This window comes from Rana temporaria, chromosome 4 (assembly GCF_905171775.1).
Source record: "Rana temporaria chromosome 4, aRanTem1.1, whole genome shotgun sequence".
NCBI classification, from domain to species: Eukaryota; Metazoa; Chordata; class Amphibia; order Anura; family Ranidae; genus Rana; species Rana temporaria.
The window spans coordinates 218,557,024-218,581,221 of NC_053492.1; the positions used below are offsets into that span (position 1 = coordinate 218,557,024).

The 24,198-nt window shown below is 45.3% G+C and overlaps 1 protein-coding gene and 1 long non-coding RNA gene across 12 annotated transcripts in view; one reads left to right on the forward strand and one right to left on the reverse strand.

Moving 5' to 3' along the window:
* The window catches only part of LOC120936995, a 64,802-nt gene extending 54,192 nt beyond the window's left edge, over window positions 1-10,610 (forward strand). The window contains exons 3-4 of the long non-coding RNA XR_005748657.1: window positions 6,460-6,560; window positions 10,183-10,610. This is a non-coding gene — a long non-coding RNA (uncharacterized LOC120936995). The remainder of the gene's footprint in view (window positions 1-6,459; window positions 6,561-10,182) is intronic.
* The window catches only part of DST (dystonin), a 690,084-nt gene that overhangs the window by 526,454 nt on the left and 139,432 nt on the right, over window positions 1-24,198 (reverse strand). The window lies entirely within an intron of this gene.

Below are 24,198 nucleotides of genomic sequence, written 5' to 3' on the forward strand. Positions count from 1 at the left end.
ATGACCACCAACCCTAGGGCATTTTTTTACTGTCAATGACCACCGACCCAGGGCAATTTTTCCCTACACTCTGACCACCAAGTGTGGCGTATTTTTTACTGCGAATGAGCACCAACCCTGGGGCATTTTTTACTCCCACTGACCACCGACTATGGGTCATTTCTTATTCCCACTTACCCTGGGACACTTTTCATTCCCATTGACCTCTGATCTGGCTTATCTATACCCTCACTGGCTACTGATTATGGGTTATCTTTTTTACTGCCACTTGCTACTGCCCAGACTCCCCCCCCCAATTTTTTTTTTTGAAGAGCAGTGAAACAGCCCTTTTTTTTAAAGTGTACTTGTGCAAAAAGTTCATATAAATGATGGACTAAATCTAATTACTATCAACCGCTCCTATGTGAAAACTAGGCATGAATGGCCTTATTCAATAAAGGACTTTTATATTTTTTGTGCTAATTTATAAAGCAGAACTGTACTCATTTGCCTGTTCGAGACACCACAGTGATAACAGGTCAGAGCTATCCCCTGCTACCCTGACCTCCTTCCCTGGCGTCTTACAATTGCTGGGGAGAAGTCAGTGTGTACATTGTACTGTGCAAGTGTCCCAAGCATTATACAATTTTAAAAATTGCTAAGAGACAGGAGAAATGTGTTTTTCTTCTTTCTTTTTTTTTTAGCAAAAGACATCCCTTCTGCTAAAAAAAACAGCAGCCAATCATAATGAAACAGGGTATCTGAGTAGTTGCTACATGTTCCATGCTTTTATATTTATTTTATTTTATTTATTTGTTTGTTTATTTATTTAAATATTTGATGTTTTTGTTTTAATTAGTGTGACGTACGTGCCTTGAACGCTTAATAAAAGGATTGTTTCACGTCGCCCTTTAAGCTAAATCTATGTAAGCCAATTAATTATGCTAAGCTTTGATGGATACCACAATGCTCCTTATGTTTTCATAGCCTGATGGCGACCCTTTCCCTGGAATATTAAAGTACAAGCCCATGAAATTCTTTCTGATAACCGGGATACATCATGGTAACTACAGCACCCAAGAGTTGTATAGGGCCTTTTCTAAATTTCTTTTATTCTGGAAGACTGGTGGAGTACAAGGTCACACGGGAAAATAAGTTGTTTTGTCATGCTAATTATGGGCCAAAAAAGGTGCACTTCATCAATGCATATAAATGTAAAACTAAATGAGACCTCCAAAGTTTCATTTGTCAGAGTTCACAGCTTAGCTACACAAATCCCACAATAGCTAATTGTGGCATACCAGATTGGCTCCTGGGAAAACATAGGGGATACAACACAGGGCACAGGGCACCGTCCTCTTTATATTTCATAGAGGGATGCATTAAATATTTAGGAAATTGTTACTGCAGTTAAAAGAGTTTGCTATCGTAGTGGTAGTGGCCAACCCCAGCCAAAAATAAAAATATACCGTATTTATCGGTGTATACCGTGCACTTTTTTGCCCTGAAAATCAGGGCAAAATCGTGGGTGCGCGGTATACGCCGATACCCGCGCCGAGTTTGAATACTGCGCCGGCATATACCGAGCGCAGTACACTCGTGTATAGTTGGGCAGTCTCGGCTCCTCTCGCGCTCACGTCCTGGACGTGAGCACGAGAGGAGCCGAACCTGCACGACTATACACAAGTGTACTGCGCCGGCATATACCGAGCGCAGTACATTCGTGTATAGTCGGGCAGGCTCGGCTCCTCTCGCGCTCACGTCCTGGACGTACAGGACGTGAGCGCGAGAGTAGCCGAGCCTGCCCGACTATACACGAGTGTACTGCGCTCGGTATATGCCGGCGCAGTATTCAAACTCGGCGCGGGAAAGCAGGAAACGAGCGGGGAGGACGCCGCAGAAGGACGCCGGACCCGACGAAGAGGACACCCGAAGCCGCAGACGGACGCCGGCCCCGACGAGGCCGCCGCGCAAGACACCAAAACTGTAAGTACAAAAATCTTTTTTCCACAGGAATGCGGGTCCACTTTAGGGGTGCACGCTATACGCCGGAGCGCGCAATACCCCGATAAATACGTAATAATAAACAGCCCATTCAAATTAAAAACAAAACCAGCTTTTGCTGAAATACTGTATGTCCCTTAAATCCAGGAATTTGAACCATGGTATTTTTTCCTGGGGCTGGGTGTCCTCTGTCTGATGGCCCAGCATCATTCATCTCTCTTCCTCTGAGCCCAGGTCATCCTAAACCCGCCTGTAACTGGATAGTGAAAGGGGAGGCAGCACAATGATGAGCTTTGTCGTTCTGCCTTCTCATCCAATCAGCATGCACATGAACTAACTGGCTTTTGTTCTGCTTCTTACTTACACACCCCAGCTCTGCTGTACAAGGACTAATACCAGGTCAAATCCAGCTGCTTACTCTAATTGTATTTAAAGAAAAATAAATGCTCTATTGATAATTACAAATCTGCATTAATTTGTGTCTTTTATATCTGATTAGAGTTCAGCTTTAATCATGTTCCCCTCATACTGCTTGATAATTACCAGATAAAAAAACGTGAAATTTCACGAAATACAACATATTCTGCCATATCCTCATTGATGCAGACCCTACTTCCAAAGTTCACAGTCATCCTGCATGTGAGCAGACAGGCAGCTCAACCAAAGCAGCAATTGTTCTGCATTTTATATAAAAGCTTCTAGAGAGAAATAGTTGGTTGCCACTGCTAACCTCCTTCTGAAACTGCAAGATGAATTTACTGATCCAAAGTAAATTTACAGAAAGTGAAGCAAAAATTTGTGATGCACATAACAATTCTAAAACAGTACACTGGCAAAAAAAAATACACCAGTTACCTTGCCAGAAAACACTGTATAAAAACGCTCATATTTAGCATTTTTGTGCTGGTGTTTAGAAGCTTCTAGCAGCATTTAGGAGCATTAACTTTTATAAGCGTTTTTACAACATCAGAAAAATAAGCTGGGTGACAGAGTTTAGCAGCGTTTAGGAGCATTTAGAAACATTAAGAATTTTTTTTTTTCTGTCAGAAAAATGCTCTAAAAAACATAAGGGCCTAGATTCACGTAGCGCGGCGCAAGTGTGGGCGAGCGTAGCGTATCGTATTTACGCTACGCCGCCGCAACTTAGAGAGGCAAGTGCTGTATTCACAAAGCACTTGCGTCCTAAGTTATGGCGGCGTAGTGTAAATGTGCCGGTGTCAGCACGCCTAATTCAAATTGTGAAGAGGTGGGCGTGTTTTATGCTAATGAATCGTGACCCGACGTGATTGACGTTTCGAACGAACGGCGCATGCGCTGTCCGTGGACGTATCCCAGTGCGCATGCGTCGGATAGAATGCCTAAGATATGTCGAACACTGCCTATGACGTGAACGTAACTTACGCACAGCCCTATTCGCGTACGACTTACGCAAATGGCGTAAAAAGATACGCTTGTTCCGACGTCCATACTTTGCATGGGCTGCGCCACCTAGAGACCAGCTTTATCTTTACGCCGGCGTATGTCTTACGTAAACAGGGTAACTAAATGCGACGGGCGCACATACGTTCGTGAATTGGCGTATCTAGCTCATTTACATATTTTATGCGGAAAGCAACGGAAGCGCCACCTAGCGACCAGCGTAAATATGCACCCCAAGAAACAACGGCGTAGGAGACTTACGCTGCTCGTATCTTGGCCAAATCTATGCGTAACTGATTCTATGAATCAGGCGCATTGATACGACGGTGGCCATTCGGACTTACGACGGCGTATCTGGAGATACGCCGTCGTAAGTCTTTGTGAATCTGGGCCAAGGTTTTTTTTTCTGCTTCTAAACACCTCTAAACTACCTAATGTGCATGGTGTCCACTTTGTACTACAAGTGCAAACTACAAGTGCAAAGTGCACTTGAAATTGCACTGAAAGTGCACTTGGAAGTGCAGTCACTGTAGATCTGAGGGGTAGATCTGAAATGAGGGGAAGCTCTGCTGATTTTATTATGCAATCATGAGCAAGGTAAAATGCTGTTTTTTTATTTTCCTTGCATGTTCCACCCGGATCTACAGCGGCTGCACTTCCAAGTGCACTTTCAGTGCAATTTCAAGTGCACTTTGCACTTGTAGTGCAAAGTAGATTTGCCTTTAGTAAATAATCCCCATTGTGTAACATTAGCTGCTTCCAGAGGCTAAACGCCTCTAGGAGCAGCATTTTTTTAAGCCAGTGTGCATGGACCCTGAATATGAAAATACTAAAGCCAGAGACAGCTAGGCAGTCAGAATTTTCAGAAGAGTAAGCATACCTCTATCTCAGTGGTCTCCAAACTATGGCCCGGGGACCAGATGCGGCCCTTTGCTTGCTTTTACCTGGCCCTTGAGGCCATAATTCCCCCCAATGAGACCAACAATGGTGACCAATGACACCAATGATGGGGCACAATTTCTCCCAATGACACCAATGATTGGGATTTTTTTCCCAGTGACACCAAGAATAGGACACAATAACCCCCACCGACACCAATGATGAGGCACAATTACTTCCACTGAAACAAACGATAGGGCATTTTTTTCCTCCACTGATGTTGGGACTTTTCTACTCCCAATAGCCACAGTCCGGCCCCCCTAAACTCTGAAGGACAGTAAACTGGACCTTTGTTCAGAAAGTTTGGAGACCCTTGCTCTATCTCAATTATAGAACAAAACAAAAATATATTTTTACTAAATAATAATACTGCAATTATAACAACAGAATGTCGTCCCAAAAGTCAACTCAAGCTCAATCTGATTGTACAATCTTCTTTAGATTTCCCAATACTTATGTAATGTAGGGGCCTGTCTGATTGGACACAAAATGAAAATTACATAGTTTTGATATATCTAAAATTGATTATAAGGTGTATGGTGACCCTAAGTCTTTGCCGTCATGAGTCTGTGGTCCCGGTCCCTGGATGGACATCTGAGCATATAGCGTATTTGCAAAGGAGCTGAGCTGACATTCCAGAGGTGAGAAATTCTGCGAGTGTAGTCAAGGGCTGTTCATTTCACAGAATAAGTTTCTTTGTTAAATTTTCCATGAAGGACCCTTTTCACAAAGCTTCTGAAGTCTGAAATAATAGCCCAGTCTTCACATTTGGCATTTATAAAATAATGTGTCCAACAGACAAGCACCACACACAGGAAAAAAGGCTAACCCATCGCAGACAGAGAGCTATGAATCTAGAGTATAGAATAATGAATAATGCGGGGGGGAGTGACTCTATGACCTCATAGAAGAAGCATGAAACAAATGACAATTTTATTAACTTCAGTAGTGCTGTATTCATTTCAATGCCAGCGTTTGTTGATGGACAGTGAGGATCGGCACTATTATTTCATTTTCCGCACTTCTAAAGTGCTGACAATACTGAATACATACAGTAGTCAGCATGTCAAATGGAGTTCTCTGGGCCACATGCAGCCCTCTTCTTTCTTCTTTCCGTTTTAGGGTTGTAATTTAAAGCGGAGGTTCACCCATAGCGAACACATTTTCCCCATAGCTGGATGCTCGTTTTGTCTAGGGGAATCAGCAATTTGTTTTAAAATATGATCCGTACTTACCCGTTTTCGAGATGCATCTTCTCCGCCGCTTCCGGGTATGGGCTGCGGGACTGGGCGTTCCTTCTTGATTGACAGTCTTCCGAGAGGCTTCCGACGGTCGCATCCATCGCGTCACAATTTTCCGAAAGAAGCCGAACGTCGGTGCGCAGGCGCAGTATAGAGCCGCACCGACGTTCGGCTTCTTTCGGCTACGAGTGACGCAATGGATGCGACCGTCGGAAGCCTCTCGGAAGACTGTCAATCAAGAAGGAACGCCCGCTCCCGAAGACCCATACCCCGATGCATCTCGAAAACGGGTAAGTACGGATCATATTTTAAAACAAATTGCCGATTCCCACAGACAAAACGAGCATGAAGCTAGGGGGAAAATAGAAAAAAAAGAGAATTGGGTGAACTTCCGCTTTAAATCGGTCTCAAACTACTCTATAGCTCATAAAGCCTACACTTCCGCAGGCCATTTGCAATTGAATACCTGAAGAATTTTTCTGACATCATCCTGGATCAAATTATGAAATAAATATTGTTGCTATCACCATTATTATTATGTTAATCTAAGGGCTTTGTAATTTTGGCAATGGGAGGCCCACAACAGATCTTATGTGGCTCCCTGCAGAGTTATTCTACTCATGTCAGCCCTCAGTTTCATTTGATCTAGCCATGCTTAAAGCGGATCATCACTGCATCAAATTAAAAACACTACCGTATTTAATTCATTTTCAATATTCAAAGCAAACTCTCCCATCCATCCATTCATGTCTACATGCTTTATTTTGTTGAGAAATCATTTTAAAAAACACCCCCCTAGCATTTCTGACCATGGCCATTTTGAGTAAGATCAAAAGATTCATGTGGCATTTACTTCTTCAAATCCATCTGCCCTTAGCTCAAGCATGAATGCAGGAGAGTGCGCTTAGCTGAGAAAATCATCCTCCCCTCCTGAAGACTCCTGAGATGTATGACAGAATTTGCCTAGGCAAGAAACCAGTAAGTAACTGAAGAAATGTGAAAAATATGTAAATATGATATACTTTCCTATCTATTTACTAATGCTAGCAGCATAAGGAATACAGATAATCAATGATGATTGGGAGAGTGAAGTTCCACTTTAACCACTTGTCCACCAGGCCTATTCTGCCACTTCTTTCCTTCATGTAAAAAATCAATTATTTTTTGCTAGAAAATTTATCAGAACCCCCAAACATTATATATATATATATTTTTTTGCAGACACCCTAGGGAATAAAATGGCGGTCATTGCAACTTTTCTCGCTCGGTATTTGCGCAATCATTTTTCGAACGCCTTTTTTGGGGGGGAAAAAACGGTTTCATGAATTAAAAAATAACAAAACAGTAAAGTTAGCCCAATTTTTTTGCATAATGTGAAAGATGATGTTACGCCGAGTAAATAGATATCTAACATGTCACGCTTTAAAATTGCGCACACTCACGGAATGGTGCCAAACTTCGGTACTTAAAAATCTCCATAGGCGACGCTTTCAACATTCTTACAGGCTACTATTTTCGAGAGGAGGTCTAGTGCTAGAATTGTTGCTCACGCTCTAATGCACGCGACGATACCTCACATGTGGGGTTTGATTGGCGTTTACATATGTGGGCGGGACTTACATGTGTGTACGCTTCTGAGCGCGAGCTACCGGGGACAGGGGCGTTTTTTTTTTATCACTTTTATTCCTATTAAGAGGAATGTAAACATCCCTTGTAATAGGAATCACTGTGACAGGTCCTCTTTATGGAGAGATGTGGGGTCAGTAAGACCACAAATCTCTCCTCTAGGCTTGAAAGCATGAGGTTGTGAAAAAAAAATTTCATGCCGACAGCCGCGATTGAGGCTTTGTTTACTTCCGGGTGCCCGGGCGTGACGTCACAACGTCGCGCCTGGGCCTCCGACGGTCATAGAGATGACTGGTGACCATCTGGTCACCAGTCATCTCTATGCTTTCCAGCCAGCGCCGGGCGATGGCACGGAAGAGCCTGGAGAAGCACCAGATGGTGGCGGGGGGGGGGGTGTTCCCTCCCGCTGCCTATAAGAACGATCAAGCAGCGGAACTGCAGCTATGATCAGTCTTATCGTGCAGAGAATCGCCAGCAGAAGACGGTGATATCTGAATGATGCCTGTAGCTGCAGGCATCATTCAGATATCCCCGCACAAAGTCGAGGACGTCATATGAGTAGGCAAGTGGTTAATATAGAGTCTTATGATTCCCAACCACTTGCCTATCAAGTCATATAGATGGACAATGTAACGGGCAAAACACTGTTCCTCTTATGCAGGCGTATCAGAAATCTCGCAATTTGTCATAGCTTACGCCATTTTACACAATTGTTTTACTTAGTAAACTCTAAAAGTGAAAATAAGCTTTAGTTCAGGAACCTGAAGATTACCATTATTGACCTCCTACAAATTCTAGTTGATCTAACCTGGATACTTATGCGCGTACGCGTGATCAGTCCATCCGATGAGAACGGACCGATGGACCGTTTTCATCGGTTAACCGATAAAGCTGACTGATGGTTCATCGCGCCTACACACCATCGGTTAAAAAAACGATCGTGTCAAAACACGGTGACGTAAAACACAACAACGTGCTGAAAAAAAACGAAGTTCAATGCTTCCAAGCATGCGTCGACTTGATTCTGAGCATGCGTGAATTTTTAACCGATGGTCGTGCCTACTAACGATCGTTTTTTTTCCTATCGGTTAGGAATCCATCGGTTAAATTTCAAACAATTTTTTTTTTTTTAAACAGATGGTGCCCACACACGATCGGTTTTGACCGATGAAAACGGTCCATCAGACCATTCTCATCGGTTTAACCGATCGTGTGTAAGCGGCATTAGAGTTGTTGACCTGGATGACATAAATCAATGTCAAAATTTCTCATATGCATACTTGTTTTTGGTCAGTGACACACATAGTAGTGAAAGCCTATAGAACAGCACAGAAGCCAGATAACTAGGTCAGTAATGGCATAGTTGCATCAGTACAGGTTTGTTTTAAATTAGAACTATGGGCAAAACAATAAAGACATATATGATAGTCTGTCAGTAGCATTTTTTGATTTCCATAGGCCCCCCTGAAACATCACTTGGGGGGGGGGGGTATTCACTCAAACTGGAGCACTCAGAATGTGGTAAAGCTGTGCATGGTAGTCAATCAGTTTCTAACTTCAGTGGAGCAGGACTAGAACGCGTGACTCATGCATGCACAGAAGGAAACCGGCTATGAATCCTGAAGGCTTCACTGCCGATATCCCTTACAATGCCGATTCCTGCACCCAAAGCCGATAGACAAATCAGCTCCAGGTGCCAACATCGCAGGCTCCCTGGAAAGGTAAGTGTCCTTAAATTAAAAGTCTGACTTTTAATTTTGTTTTCCAGACTGGAGCTCTTCTTTAAGCTTTGACAATAAAACCTGGAAGCCGATTGGTTTCTATGCAGAGTTGCACCAGATTTTGCAGTCTCCGGTTTTAGTAAATCCCCCCCTTTATTACTTGCTAATCATATAGTTGCATTCATTATTTTCCCACCTGCTTTTACAAGTCAAGCCTGAAGCCTCGTACACACAAGCGAGGAACTCGACGGGCGAAACACATCGTTTTGCTCGTTGAGTTCCTTGTTAGGCTGTCGAGGAACTCGACAAGGCAAGTTTCTCCATTCCAGTTGAGGAAAAAGAAGACATGCTCTCCTTTTGGCTCGACGGGATCCTCGACAGTTTCCTCGTCGAAAAATGTACACACGACCGGTTTCCTCGGCAAAAAAAAATACCAGCAAGTTTCTTGCTGGTTTTTGCCGAGAAACTCAGTCGTGTGTACGAGGCTTTAAAGGAGTTGTAAAGTCTTGAGATTTTTCCATTAAGGTGAAAATCCTTCTGTGCTACAACCCCCCCAGAGCCCCCTTTTTCTTACTGAACCCAATTGTTTAAGCAACGAGGACGAGCCCAGCAGCTCCAGCTGCTGTCTCAAGTCCTCATTGGATAGATTGATAGCAGCAGGAGCCATTGGACTCCAAGGTCCTCAATTTGCTACATTCTGTGTGTGTCTATAGACATACACAGCTTGGCAAAAGGCACACACAGTCACTTACAGGTGTCTCCTTAGCAGCCATACAGTTAAAGGAGACACCTAAATCAGAAAAGCGGCCTGAAAAATATCACTTTCTAAGTGATCGTACGATAATCTGATCGTTAGTACACAATTTTTGAGAGCCTCACCGGACAGTTCAGTTAAAATTATCTGAAGGGAAAAACATGAAAAAGTTTTCTCGCATGATAACAGAACATACAATTTTCGTTTAATCAGTACAGTATTCATCTGAAAAAAAATGGAAGACCATGCATGTTCAGAAATGACAAAAAACATTACAATACAATACAATACAAAGTTATATTCGGCCGTATGGGAATTTTCATAACATTAGTATGCTCTTCATGTTTGATTATAAGACTAGCATGCAATACATTTTTTTTTTTTTTTTTTAAACAATCATTTGTCTGATATTCTAATTCTGTGTAACAGGCTTAAGTGTGGACCTCCTCATTTGAAAGAAAATAAGGATTTATTATCACTTTAAATGATTTTTTTACAGCAAGAACTTGGCCAACTTTCTAAATCTCTTCAAGTTGACACAGGAGAAAAGAGCTGGGGAATCTATGAATGGTATAAAGAAGTTCTAAGCTGCATTTGCTATTCAACTGTCAGTCCCCAGTTTGAAGCCCCATGCATAAATGGCACGCCAGTCTAGTTTGCATATATGTGCATGATGGGATTGCTCACCACTGAACAAACGGACAGACATTCCACGCGGTGCTGCGTCATTCCAAGACAGCGGGGACAGAACAAAATTCCTACAGCTGACACTGCTAGTTTACACCACTCAACAGCTGAAGACTGGAGGGCCTTGTAACATTAGATCATAAACTGAATGATGGTGACACTGAATAACAATACATAGCCTACACAACTATGATGGACATTATTAAGCCATTTCCTTCTTTAATAAACTCATAACATGCATACTTTTCTTTAAAGGTAAGTTTGACTAAAATACTATCCAAGAGCACAGCTTAACTGATCTAACAAGCAGTAGTGACAATATTGGGACCTGCTACCTAATAATACACATCACATATTTACGGCAGTCAATTTGCATCATCTACTAACACTGTAGGCCAAGGGTCTCCATCTTTCTAAATAAAGGGCCAGTTATGTGTCGTTAAGACTTTAAAGGGGGCCGGTAAGAATAGAAAATACCCGGCGTGAGTGGGAGGAGACAAGTCTCGGGCTTGGTGGTCAGTGAGAGTAGAAAAAAAATTAGCACCTTTTTTGGTAGGAATGGAGGCCATCATTGATATTAGTTGCATTTTATGTCAAATTAAATGTTTCCCTATGAGAGTCACCTTAACTGATCCAACAAAAAGGTTCCTGCACTACATTGGTCTGACTTTGATACCACTGCAATGCCAAATGGCACGTACACATGATCGGAAATTCCGACAACAAATGTTCGATGTGAGCTTTTTGTCGGAAATTCCTACCGTGTGTAGGCTCCATCGGACATTTGCTGTCGGAGTTTCCGACAGCAAAAGTTCTTGTCGGAAATTCCGATCGTCTGTATGCAATTCTGACGCACAAAAATCCTACGCATGCTAGGAATCATTGAACTTCATTTTTCTTGGCTCCTTGTAGTGTTGTATGTGACCGCATTATTGACATTTGCGTGACTGTGTGTATGCAAGACAAGTTTGAGTCTAAATTCAGTCGGAAAAAAATCCACAGTTTTGTTGTCGGAATTTCCAATCGTGTGTACGCGGCAAAAGAGTGTAAAAATTCACATTAAGTTGGATCAAAGTCGGACTGTAGTTGCTGGGCAAACGTCAGATCAGAAGTCGCGCAACTTTCATGTCGGAGCAGTGTGAACCTGGGCTTAGTTTCAATGGAAAGAATAGTGCCCCATTGTTGGTGTCAGTGTAAAGAATAGTGCCCCATCGTTGGTGTCAGTGCAAGGAATAATGTCCCATAGTTTGTGTCAGAGGGCTGAATAGTGCCCCGCGGTTGTTGTTGGTTGAAGGAATGGTCCTTGTATCAGTGGGAGAAACAGTGTCCAAGGGAAACATAAAGGCAGGCAAAGAGCCGCATTCGGCCCTTTAGGACACAGTTTGAAGACCACTGCTGTAGGCCAGCCTTCCTCAACCTCTTCAACACAGAGAAGCGCTTTAAAAACCTTTCCAGTCTCATGGAACCCCTGCTAAAACGTACTATATCTACAACTCATTATGCATGGTGATGGTCAGTGGGAAGAATTATCCTTACACTTGTGGTCATTGGGAGCAATAACCCCTTTACAGATTGCTACACCAAAAAGATCAGTGGTATCAGTGGGAACTTATGCAAGAGGCATGAATTGCTCATTGTACAAGGAACCCCTAAAAAACATCTGGAGGAACCCTGGTTGAGAAACCCTGCTGTAGGCATTGTAGGAGAAAATGGCTTACCATAGCTTCTTCCCGGACAAGAAATCCAAAGGTGTAAGCATCGTAATAGAAAACTCCATTCCCTGGATTCTCACTCATACATATAAGAGGAAAGAGGGACACATGCTCATAGTGAAAGGCATAATTGGTACTCAAAAAATAACACTAGCCAACATATATTTTCTGCACCAAAATCAAATCCCCTTTTTGCTGCACACTCCAACTATCCTGGACAACTTCAGGTACAGCATGTTAATTTTGTGAGTGGGTCCCAATCTTGTCCTAGGCCCACAACTTAGCTTGTACCAATCTACTTCTCATTTATGTTTGCGGCACTCAAGCACATTAAAAAATGGCTACATTCACAGTTGAAAGATATCTGGAGGATCCACCATCCTATCTTCTTCTCCCTCACTCACCAAACATATGAGTATGGATTACCTCTAGCTCACCACAGCCATGTACCCTGTTTCCCACATGAAGACTAGTCAAATGTTGCTGTCTGACCATGCACCTGTAATCATTAGGCCTTGTACACACGGTCGGAGCACACCGATGTGACTGGTCCGTCGGACCGTTTTTATCGATTCACCTCTGAAGTGGCCGTACGGCCTGATATGTGTACACACCGTCAGTCCAAAATCCGATCGGGTCAGAACGCGGTGACGTCAAACACACAACGTGCTGAATAAAATGAAGTTCAATGCTTCCAAGCATGCGTCGACTTGATTCTGAGCATGCGCGGGTTTTGAACCAATGCTTTTCTGTACTAACCATCGGTTTGGTCCGATGGGGCAGTGGTCCATCGGTTCGGTTTTGAAGCATGTTTTAAAATTTTGGACCGAAGGAAAAGAGACCGATGGCCTATACACACAGTCAGTTTGGTCCGATGAAACTGAATTTCGGTTCATTCTCATCGGTTCGGTCCGACTGTGTGTACGGGGCCTCAGTCTCTCACTTGGGGAACCTGAACTGGGGGTTTGGCACTGGCGCCTCAATGAATCCCTCCTCCATTACATGGATTTCTCCATAGCAAGATCTTAAACTATACTTTGATACTAATTCCATCGATAAAACCACATGTACGCAGTCAGGGAAGCACACAAATCCTTTATACAGGGCAACTTTATAAAGGAGGGCACAAAGCTCAAAAGACAAAAACAAGTGCAATTGGAATATTGCCATAAATGATACCACAAAACCCATGTGGCAGAGAAACTGACCCAACTTCGGGATTCTTTAAAATCTCTGTGCCTTTCCAAAGCCAAAGCCTCCCTTGTCAAATGTAAAAGACAATTTTACAAATATGCCAAACAGTCCAGTAGATCTTTAGCCCATGACCTTAGACAACAGCAGGCTAAAACATTTGTCTTCTCCATAAATTTTAAATTAGGAGCCAAGACACTATGGTAGACTATGTAGAAGGGTTTAGGGTCTATTATACAACCCTATACAACCTTCCGAAATCTCTCTCACCACATCGAGCGAAATATTGCTTTGAGTGCACATGATTGTATCCCCATAATTATGTTCCTTATGTACTGGTTTCTGTAAATCTCTTTCTGTGGAAGATACTTTAATCCTGATATATTCAGTGGTAAACCAAATACCTTTATACGAATACAGTGCTTCTTGTGTCTGTATTGAATCATCATTAAAAAAAAAGAATTTATAAAAAAAAAAAACAATATACACATTAAGGAGAGAATTAAAGGAAAAGGGAAAAAGCATCCTCCGCCAGGAAGAGCATTTCTACATATATTATTAACACCTCTGAAATCAGAGGAAGTCCCAATGCATTTGATGAACAGTAAAGATGGTTAGCTGGTTAGATCATGTTCCCATAATGTCAGCAGCTCTTGGAACAAACTGGTGATGTCACTCTATAGGGACTTCTTTTTTTGGAAAAATAGAATCCTGCTGAAAATCTATATAGGTAATGCATTTAGCAGACAACTGTTCTACATTCTTGCCAGGTGCACTATTACTATAAATTCCTCTATGCAAGAAGGCATAGGGGTTTTGCAAGCCAGCAAAATTAATATATGCCAGGGGACCTACAAGGGGTTCAGTTACAGTACCTTTCCATACACTCAGCAGTTTAATATGCTAGGAGTTGGCTGGCCTGCTTTTATAGCTCCTTTACCTTTTGCTCCAACTGAGATGGATAACATAGTGACTACCATTTTCAGGTACCAATTGTTAGAACTATATATTTTAAAACTGAACTCCAAGGGAAACAAAAATGCTCTCTTCAAGTGGGTTTGCCCCACAATGCAAATGTTATAGTGGTTCTAACGGCAAAAGATTTAAGCATTTTCTACATTAAAGCGGAGTTCCACCCAAAAGTCGAACTTCCGCTTAATCCACTCCTCGCCCCCTTACATGCCACATTTGGCATGTAATTTTTTTTTTGGGGGGGGGGCTTCAGGAGGAGTGGGACTTCCTGTCCCACTTCCTCCTTCCGCCGAGGGGCTGCTAAGGCGATACGTCATATCGCCTTTTGGCAGCCCCTCCCTGTAGGCGATCGCCTGGGACACGTGACAGGTCCCAGGCGATCGCCTGTCCAATCGGATGGCGCAGCACACGCTCGCGCATGCGCAGTGGGTGCCTGGCCAGTGAAGCCAAAAGCTGTCACGGCCGGGTGCCCACACTTAGAATGACGACGCCGGCCGGAGAGGGGGGGAGAGGAGCGGAGCCCCGGCCGGCGCGTCGCTGGAACGTGAAGCAGGTGAGTGTATGTTTATAAAAAGCCAGCAGCTACACTTTTTGTAGCTGCTGACTTTTAATAAACATTAAAAATGACTGGAACACCCCTTTAAGGGAAAAACCTTTCAATAGCATCTCCTCTGAAGCCCCCTCCCCTGAAACACATATCTGAGTCTTCTCTTGGTCCCATCTGCAGCAGCTCTTCTCCCCTCTTACTGTATTCACAGAAGGCTCTGCCATTGCCTCCTACTGTTGTCAATCAAATCCTGTGAAGAGGGAGGGGGTGATCGGTCTCCTCCTCCCCTCCCGAGTGACGTCAGTGGGGGAATCTCAGCTCCCACCCACTCGAAGTGTCAGACGGGGAGAAGAGAGAGCCAGCCATTCACGTGAGCGCTAATTGGCGCTCTGAAATTAGGTATAATCAGCATTTTTTTTATGAATCACACACACAGGGGACACAGCATTAAGGGACAGAGTAGACAGTATAAAGTAGTGAGAGTGGCTTAACAACCACTTTAAAATACTTGTTGTTCAGGTCTAGAGGATTGCAATCTTCCAGTTCTACAGGCTCCTCTGGGCTTTAATAAAGCCCACAAACACTTGAAATTTGCGTGCAGCTGCTGTCACATACACAACTGTGTGTCACAAGAAATAAACAAAGAATAGAACCACAGATAGCACTCCGCACTCACCAGATAAAATTGATTTCTTGTTCTCAAAGGAAAGTCAAATAGCGCTTGTTGGTAAGCCAACGTATCACCAGATCATCCACTGGGAACCAAGAACACCATGCACCTCTTGAAAAGGATTGTACAGCAACAAGCCATTGGATTGGAACCCAACGACCCTTGCACTGTAGTATGGTAGCTGCTATCGCCACCTTCAATTCCTCCACACTGGTAATGGTTATCTAAGGTGCACCAGAATATTTATGTAGGAATATATGAGCAAAAGGGAAAACCTCCCATAGCGTAAAACCCTTTTATTTGCACCTCAGAAATGTTAAAATCACACAAACATAAGTAAAACTTCCAATATGGACATTGTATAGCTTTAAGGGAGCGCCACTGGTCCCCCAGCGTGCATTCCAAACAAACCGGAAGTGACATGCAGGAAGTCCTAACCTACGCATTTCATCATCAACATGTAATATCCTCAGGAGCGTCCTGAGGACATCGCATGGTGATGACGAAATGTGTTCCCATCCAGTGGTTCGGTGGTGTACAATACTTTTGAAGAGGTGCATGGTGTTCTTGGCTCCCAGTGAATGATCTGGGGATATGTTAGCTTACCAATAGTGTTGCTCACGAATATTCGCATTGCGAATATTCGACTCGAATATAGCATATTCGAGAAATCGCGCTATATTTCGAAATTCGCGGTGAATATTCGCAATTCCGAATATTCGATTTTTTACAATTTTTTTTTTGAATCAGATCACATCCTAGATATCTCCATCGACGTCTAAAAGCATTGCTGGTATAATTAGAGACCCTGGGCCGAGTAGCTGAAGCGTTCATTGAATTTTCCAGAAAGATCGCAATGCGATTATTCGGCAAACGCAATATCGCGCGATTATTTTCCTCGCCCCGATCTTCCGCATCAGAGCGATTTTTACAGTTTCATTTTTAAAACAGATCACATCCTAGTGATCTCCATAGACGTCTGAAAGCATTGCTGGTATGATTAGAGCCATTGGGCCGAGTAGCTGAAGCGATCATTTTATATTGCCGAATATTCGCAATGCGAATATTCGGCAATAGGAATATTGCGCGATTATTTGCTCCGCCCTTTTGCATCAGAGCCAATCAGAGTTCTCCTTCCACACTCGTCACAGGTTAGCAACCAATAGGAACCTGCCTGCATGGACATTATATAAGCTCACTCCCAGCACCATTTCATTGCAGATTCAGAAGCTTGCTATAGAGTGTGGAGGCTGTTTCTGTGTTCCTGGTTTCCTGGTTTCCTGTGTCTTTGTTCTTGATTGATTTAGATCATCACCAGCATTGCTATTTAGTGATTCCAGTGGATCTTTTCCAGTATATCAACTGCTTTTTTCAAAGCAATAGACCCAAGAGCTTTTTTCAAAGCTACGTTTTGTGCTGTTTTGTGCTGTTTTTTTCATTTGTGTTACTGTTTGATCCTGCAATCCTCCCTGTTCAGTTATATTTGCAAGAGATTTCAGAACACATATTGATCTGAGCTTTATAAAAGAGCTTTTCTAAAAGCTAAGTTTTGTTCATCTTGTGTTACTGTCAGATCTTGCAGGTTCACTGTTCAGTGATATTTGATAGGCATCTCAGTTCAAATTTTGTTTAGTTTTCCCTAAAGAGCTTTTATAAAAGCTAAGTTTTGTGTTCAGTTTAGTTAAATTTTGTGTAGTAAGTGTACACACTGTTAGTGTACATTTATTTCATCTAGCTTAGCTTAGTGTGTGTTTAGTGTCTGTGTTTAAAAAAAAAAAAAAAAAAAAAGTTAGTGTTTGTTTAGTGCTTTTTTTTTTTTTCTTTAATTTTGTAGTCCTTGTCTGGTGTACTACTTTTCTTATAGTTTAGTAGCTGTCTGTGTACGTCTTTGTCTGCGTGCCTGTCTTGTAAAAAAAACACAAAAACACATTTTGTTCACATTTTCCCCCCCAATAAAGTTTAACCCCCCCACACACATATCAGCAATTATGAGCGGCATCCGTGGCCGTGGCAGTAGGGGTAGGGGAGTTACTCCCAGTGCTGGATCGCTGCCAGCACGGGGTACCTCTCGTGCCCCTACTAGTGGTAGAGGATCGGGTGCAAGGGGAGTACGCCTGATCCGGGAGTTCTTCCCATCGGGCAGCCGCCCGATATTGCCATCTCAGGCTCAAGTAGTGGTGGACTACATGGGGCACAGCAGTGCCACTGAGTCGTCGGTCCCGACTCACAGTAGTACCACCATTACACCGTTGCCTGTACTACCCCCCCCCAGCCCCCAAGAGTCCAGCATCTTACTGTTCGACAGCGACAGTGATAGGGATCTCTTGGGGGAGGCCATGCATCAGGCAGACCTCCAGCTCTGTCCTGATGGTCAGGACCTTTTTGAAGGGATGGATGAGGAGGATGGGATACCTGCTGGCAGTATCCCAGAGACATCCCTTCAAACTGGTGCTGCTGTTTTGGTGCAGGAAACAGCAGCACCTAGTCAGACCCAGGCGTGGGTGAGGGGACAGCGGAGCCAGGCTAGAGGCTCCATGTCACGTGGTTCCCTCAGACCAACACATCTCAGCCCTTGGTCTGACATCTCTGGGGGCGAAGAGGGTGACCCATCATGGTTGCCATCTGACACGTCGGCTCACTACGTCAGTGACGACGGGGAAGGTAGGCACCCTGGTGAAACGGTGCGCCAGGTCACCACCAGGGAGACCATCGTCAGGGTCTCCACTGGTGATGGCAGCAGGAGGTGTCAGGAGGAGGAGCAGCAGCAGCAGCAGCAGCAGGCAGCTCCACCTGTGCGCACCGAATCCCAGCAGGTGCAAGTAAGCGTCACCCCATCTGACAGGAGGGCGGTGCTGAAGTCACCTGTCTGGAATTTCTTTACCCTGGTGGCAGACAACCCTACCGTGGCCATCTGCCGGATTTGTAAAGTGAGGGTGAAGAGAGGGAAGTGTTTGGCTCGGGTGGGTACCACAGCCCTGAACCAGCACCTCAGGATAAACCACTGGGCGTTGTATGAGGAGATGAAGCGTGGTGGTGGTAGCAGCGCCACCACCACAAGTGAGCAGGGTACAGCAGCCCCTGCCACATCTTCATCTGTTTCCAGCAGGTCATGCCCCCCCGCTCCCTCTAGTAGAGGTACTGGTACCGGCAGCCAGACCTCTACTTCCACAGCACCCTCCACGTCTGTGTCCCGCACTGCCGTCCGGCGCCAGGCGTCGATTTCAGACGCCTTTGACCGCACCACTCCCTTCCCCCCTGGAGACCGACGTGTGCGTTCCCTCAATGGGCTCCTGGCAAGGGTTATTGCCCAACATCTGCTGCCCTTCAACATAGTTGACAGCAACCCCTTCAGGCAGATGTTGGAGCAGGCCCAACCCCAATGGCGTGTCCCCAGCCGCCATTTCTTTGCCAGGACTGGTGTCCCTGCCCTACACCAGCACATTGTTCAGAATGTAACCCTGTCGCTGGATCACGCTGTCAGCGACAGGGTTCATCTGACAATGGATGGCTGGACCAGCAGGCATGGGCAGGGACGCTACATCAGCTTCACGGCCCATTGGGTTTCCCTCCGAGGCGTCGGTGAGGGATCGTCGGCAACCGATCTTGTGGTGCCGCCCCGGGGTGTCCAGGGGAGAACTGCTGGTCTCCCTCAAGCCACTGTCTCCGCAGCTGCTGAGCCTCCCAGCAAGCGCCCCCGTAGCTACTCAAGTGTGGGGCACGTGCGCTGTCAGGCCGTGCTCCAGCTTGTTAGTTTAGGGGACCGGAGACACACTGCAGAAGAAGTGCTGAAAGCACTTCAAGCTCAGGTCCAGAAGTGGCTGACACCCCGAAGGCTCCAGCCAGGTATGGTTGTCTGCGATAACGGCAGCAACCTACTCGCCGCCCTCCATGCTGGCAGTCTGACGCACGTGCCCTGTCTGGCACATGTCCTCAACCTGGTGGTGCAGAAGTTCCTGCGCACTTATCCAGGGTTGAGTGACATTGTGGCAAAGGCGCGTAGGATTGCCAGCCACTTCAGGCGCTCCCCAACCGCTACCGCGTCCCTGTCCAAATTGCAGCGGAAGTACAATCTGCCCCTTCACAGGCTGATTGTGGACAGTGTGACGCGGTGGAACTCCACCCTCCACATGCTGAAGAGGTTGTGGGAGCAGCAAAGGGCGGTGAGGGAGTACCTGATGGAACTAGGCACTCAGAGGGCTTCACCACAACTCCCTTTCATCGCCTGTGCGCAGTGGGGGCAGATAAACCAGGTCTGCCAAGTGTTGTCCTCCTTCGAGCAGGCGACCAAGATGGTCAGCAGTGAGCAAATTGGCCTCAATAGCGTGCTGCCAATACTGTTCATGCTGGAGAGGACACTAGATCGCCTGCTCGAGGCTGGGGAGAGTGCCTTGGTGGAGCAGGAGGAGTCAGCAATGCTCCACCGAGACCAGGGCCAGGACCAGGAGGAGGAGGAGGAGGAGGAGGATGATGATGAAGAGGAGGAGGAGGTGGTTGCTGGTGTCGTCCCGGAGTCAGGGCCTGGTCAGGAGGGAGAGCCGGTGTTGGGGGCACCGATAGTCCGGGGGTTGGGCATGTCTGAGTTTGACCAGCAGCGCCTCAGGGAAGAAGAGTCGCACCTCATTAACCTGGCCAGCATTGAGGAGTCACAGCGGGCTGTGCTCTTCCCCATGGCTGCCCACATGCTCAGATGCCTCAGGAGGGACCCCCGGGTTAAGACCATCAAGACGAGGGATGATTTCTGGATGGCCACCCTTTTGGATCCCAGGTGCAAGGGGAAACTGGAGCAGTTCATCCCAGCCAGCCGGAGGCAGCACCGGATGGAGGAACTGCAGGCAGCCATTGTCAGACGGTTGGAGCAGGCAACTCCCCGGCCTCCAGTTGTCCCCCCTCATCTCACCCAGCAGGTGGCTGCACCCAGCTGCAGCCGAGCAGGGGACCTAATGGAAGAGATGAGGATGTTCTTCCAAACCGAGCGACCCAGTACCACCACCAGCAGCAGCAGCAGCAGTCACCACCAGCGGCTGGCCCACATGGTGGCAGACTACATGGCGTCCGTCGGTGCTTCTGACAGTATGAGCACCGACGACCCCATGGAGTACTGGGTTGCCAGATTGGACACCTGCCGCGAGCTCGCTCAGTATGCGCTGGAGTTATTGTCTTGCCCCCCCTCCAGCGTACTATCTGAGCGGACATTCAGCGCGGCAGGTGGGGTGGTCACGGACAAGAGGACCCGTCTGTCCACAGAGTCCGTGGACAGACTCACATTCATAAAGATGAATGAGTCCTGGATCGGCGGTGACTTTCTGGCACCCGTCGTCGGTTCAGGGCGCTGAAGGGTCCCTTGCCATGCATTCCCTGATGAAGCCCCGGACCTGATGTATTTACAGTGCTGAATATAACTATTTCAACATCAGAGAAAATCAATGTTAATATTTGGTACAGTAGGCTTTCTTTGCAATTACAGCGGTCAAAAATTTCTTGTAGTTTTACACCAGCTTTGCACACACTGGAGGAGGGATTTTGGCCCACTCCTCCACACAGATCTTCTCTACATCAGTCATGTTTCTGGGCTATCGCTGAGAAACACGGAGTTTGAGCTCCCTCCAAAGATTCTCTATTGGGTTTAGGTCTGGAGACTGGCTAGGCCACGCCAGAACCTTGATATGCTCCTTACAGAGCCAATCCTTGGTTATCCTGGCTGTGTGCTTTGGGTCATTCTCATGTTGGAAGACCCAGCCTCGACCCATCTTCAAAGCTCTAACTCAGGGAAGCAGGTTGTTGCCCAAAATCTTGCAATACATGGCCCCGGTCATCCTCTCCTTAATACAGTGCAGTCACCCTGTCCCATGTGCAGAAAAACACCACCAAAGCATGATGCTACCACCCCCATGCTTCACATTAGGGATGGCGTTCTTGGCATGGTACTCATCATTATTCTTCCTCCGAACACGGTTAGTGAAATTATGATCAAAAAATTATATTATAGTCTCATCTGACCACATGATTTTCTCCCATGACTCCTTTGGATCAGTCAAGACAATTATGTCAGCAGTTATTTCACACCCTATATACTCTTATTAAGACTGCTGTACATCATGGCAACTCCTGCCCATGTGATATGACTCTGTATCAACTACTACTGTTAATACTACTACTGCTGCTTCTGCTGCTGCTGCCCAGTCAAGACACCTATGTCAGCAGTTATTTGACACTCTATATACTCCTATTCCTACTGCTGTTCATCATGGCACCTCCTGCCCATGTGATATGACTCTGTATCAACTACTACTGTTAATACTACTGCTGCTTCTGCTGCTGCTGCCCAGTCAAGACACCTATGTCAGCAGTTATTTGACACTCTATATACTCCTATTCCTACTGCTGTTCATCATGGCACCTCCTGCCCATGTGATATGACTCTGTATCAACTACTACTGTTAATACTACTGCTGCTTCTGCTGCTGCTGCCCAGTCAAGACACCTATGTCAGCAGTTATTTGACACTCTATATACTCCTATTCCTACTGCTGTTCATCATGGCACCTCCTGCCCATGTGATATGACTCTGTATCAACTACTACTGTTAATACTACTGCTGCTTCTGCTGCTGCTGCCCAGTCAAGACACCTATGTCAGCAGTTATTTGACACTCTATATACTCCTATTCCTACTGCTGTTCATGATGGCACCTCCTGCCCAAGTGATATGACTCTGTATCAACTACTACTGCTAATACTACTACTGCTGCTGCTCAGTCAAGACACCTATGTCAGCAGTTATTTCACACCCTATATACTCTTATTACCACTGCTGTTCATCATGGCACCTCCTGCCCAAGTGATATGACTCTGTATCAACTACTACTGCTAATACTACTACTGCTGCTGCTCAGTCAAGACACCTATGTCAGCAGTTATTTCACACCCTATATACTCTTATTACCACTGCTGTTCATCATGGCACCTCCTGCCCATGTGATATGACTCTGTATCAACTACTACTGTTAATACTACTGCTGCTTCTGCTGCTGCTGCCCAGTCAAGACACCTATGTCAGCAGTTATTTGACACTCTATATACTCCTATTCCTACTGCTGTTCATCATGGCACCTCCTGCCCATGTGATATGACTCTGTATCAACTACTACTGTTAATACTACTGCTGCTTCTGCTGCTGCTGCCCAGTCAAGACACCTATGTCAGCAGTTATTTGACACTCTATATACTCCTATTCCTACTGCTGTTCATCATGGCACCTCCTGCCCATGTGATATGACTCTGTATCAACTACTACTGTTAATACTACTGCTGCTTCTGCTGCTGCTGCCCAGTCAAGACACCTATGTCAGCAGTTATTTGACACTCTATATACTCCTATTCCTACTGCTGTTCATCATGGCACCTCCTGCCCATGTGATATGACTCTGTATCAACTACTACTGTTAATACTACTGCTGCTTCTGCTGCTGCTGCCCAGTCAAGACACCTATGTCAGCAGTTATTTGACACTCTATATACTCCTATTCCTACTGCTGTTCATCATGGCACCTCCTGCCCATGTGATATGACTCTGTATCAACTACTACTGTTAATACTACTGCTGCTTCTGCTGCTGCTGCCCAGTCAAGACACCTATGTCAGCAGTTATTTGACACTCTATATACTCCTATTCCTACTGCTGTTCATCATGGCACCTCCTGCCCATGTGATATGACTCTGTATCAACTACTACTGTTAATACTACTGCTGCTTCTGCTGCTGCTGCCCAGTCAAGACACCTATGTCAGCAGTTATTTGACACTCTATATACTCCTATTCCTACTGCTGTTCATGATGGCACCTCCTGCCCAAGTGATATGACTCTGTATCAACTACTACTGCTAATACTACTACTGCTGCTGCTCAGTCAAGACACCTATGTCAGCAGTTATTTCACACCCTATATACTCTTATTACCACTGCTGTTCATCATGGCACCTCCTGCCCAAGTGATATGACTCTGTATCAACTACTACTGCTAATACTACTACTGCTGCTGCTCAGTCAAGACACCTATGTCAGCAGTTATTTCACACCCTATATACTCTTATTACCACTGCTGTTCATCATGGCACCTCCTGCCCATGTGATATGACTCTGTATCAACTACTACTGTTAATACTACTGCTGCTTCTGCTGCTGCTGCCCAGTCAAGACACCTATGTCAGCAGTTATTTGACACTCTATATACTCCTATTCCTACTGCTGTTCATCATGGCACCTCCTGCCCATGTGATATGACTCTGTATCAACTACTACTGTTAATACTACTGCTGCTTCTGCTGCTGCTGCCCAGTCAAGACACCTATGTCAGCAGTTATTTGACACTCTATATACTCCTATTCCTACTGCTGTTCATCATGGCACCTCCTGCCCATGTGATATGACTCTGTATCAACTACTACTGCTAATACTACTACTGCTGCTGCTCAGTCAAGACACCTATGTCAGCAGTTATTTCACACCCTATATACTCTTATTACCACTGCTGTTCATCATGGCACCTCCTGCCCAAGTGATATGACTCTGTATCAACTACTACTGCTAATACTACTACTGCTGCTGCTCAGTCAAGACACCTATGTCAGCAGTTATTTCACACCCTATATACTCTTATTACCACTGCTGTTCATCATGGCACCTCCTGCCCAAGTGATATGACTCTGTATCAACTACTACTGCTAATACTACTACTGCT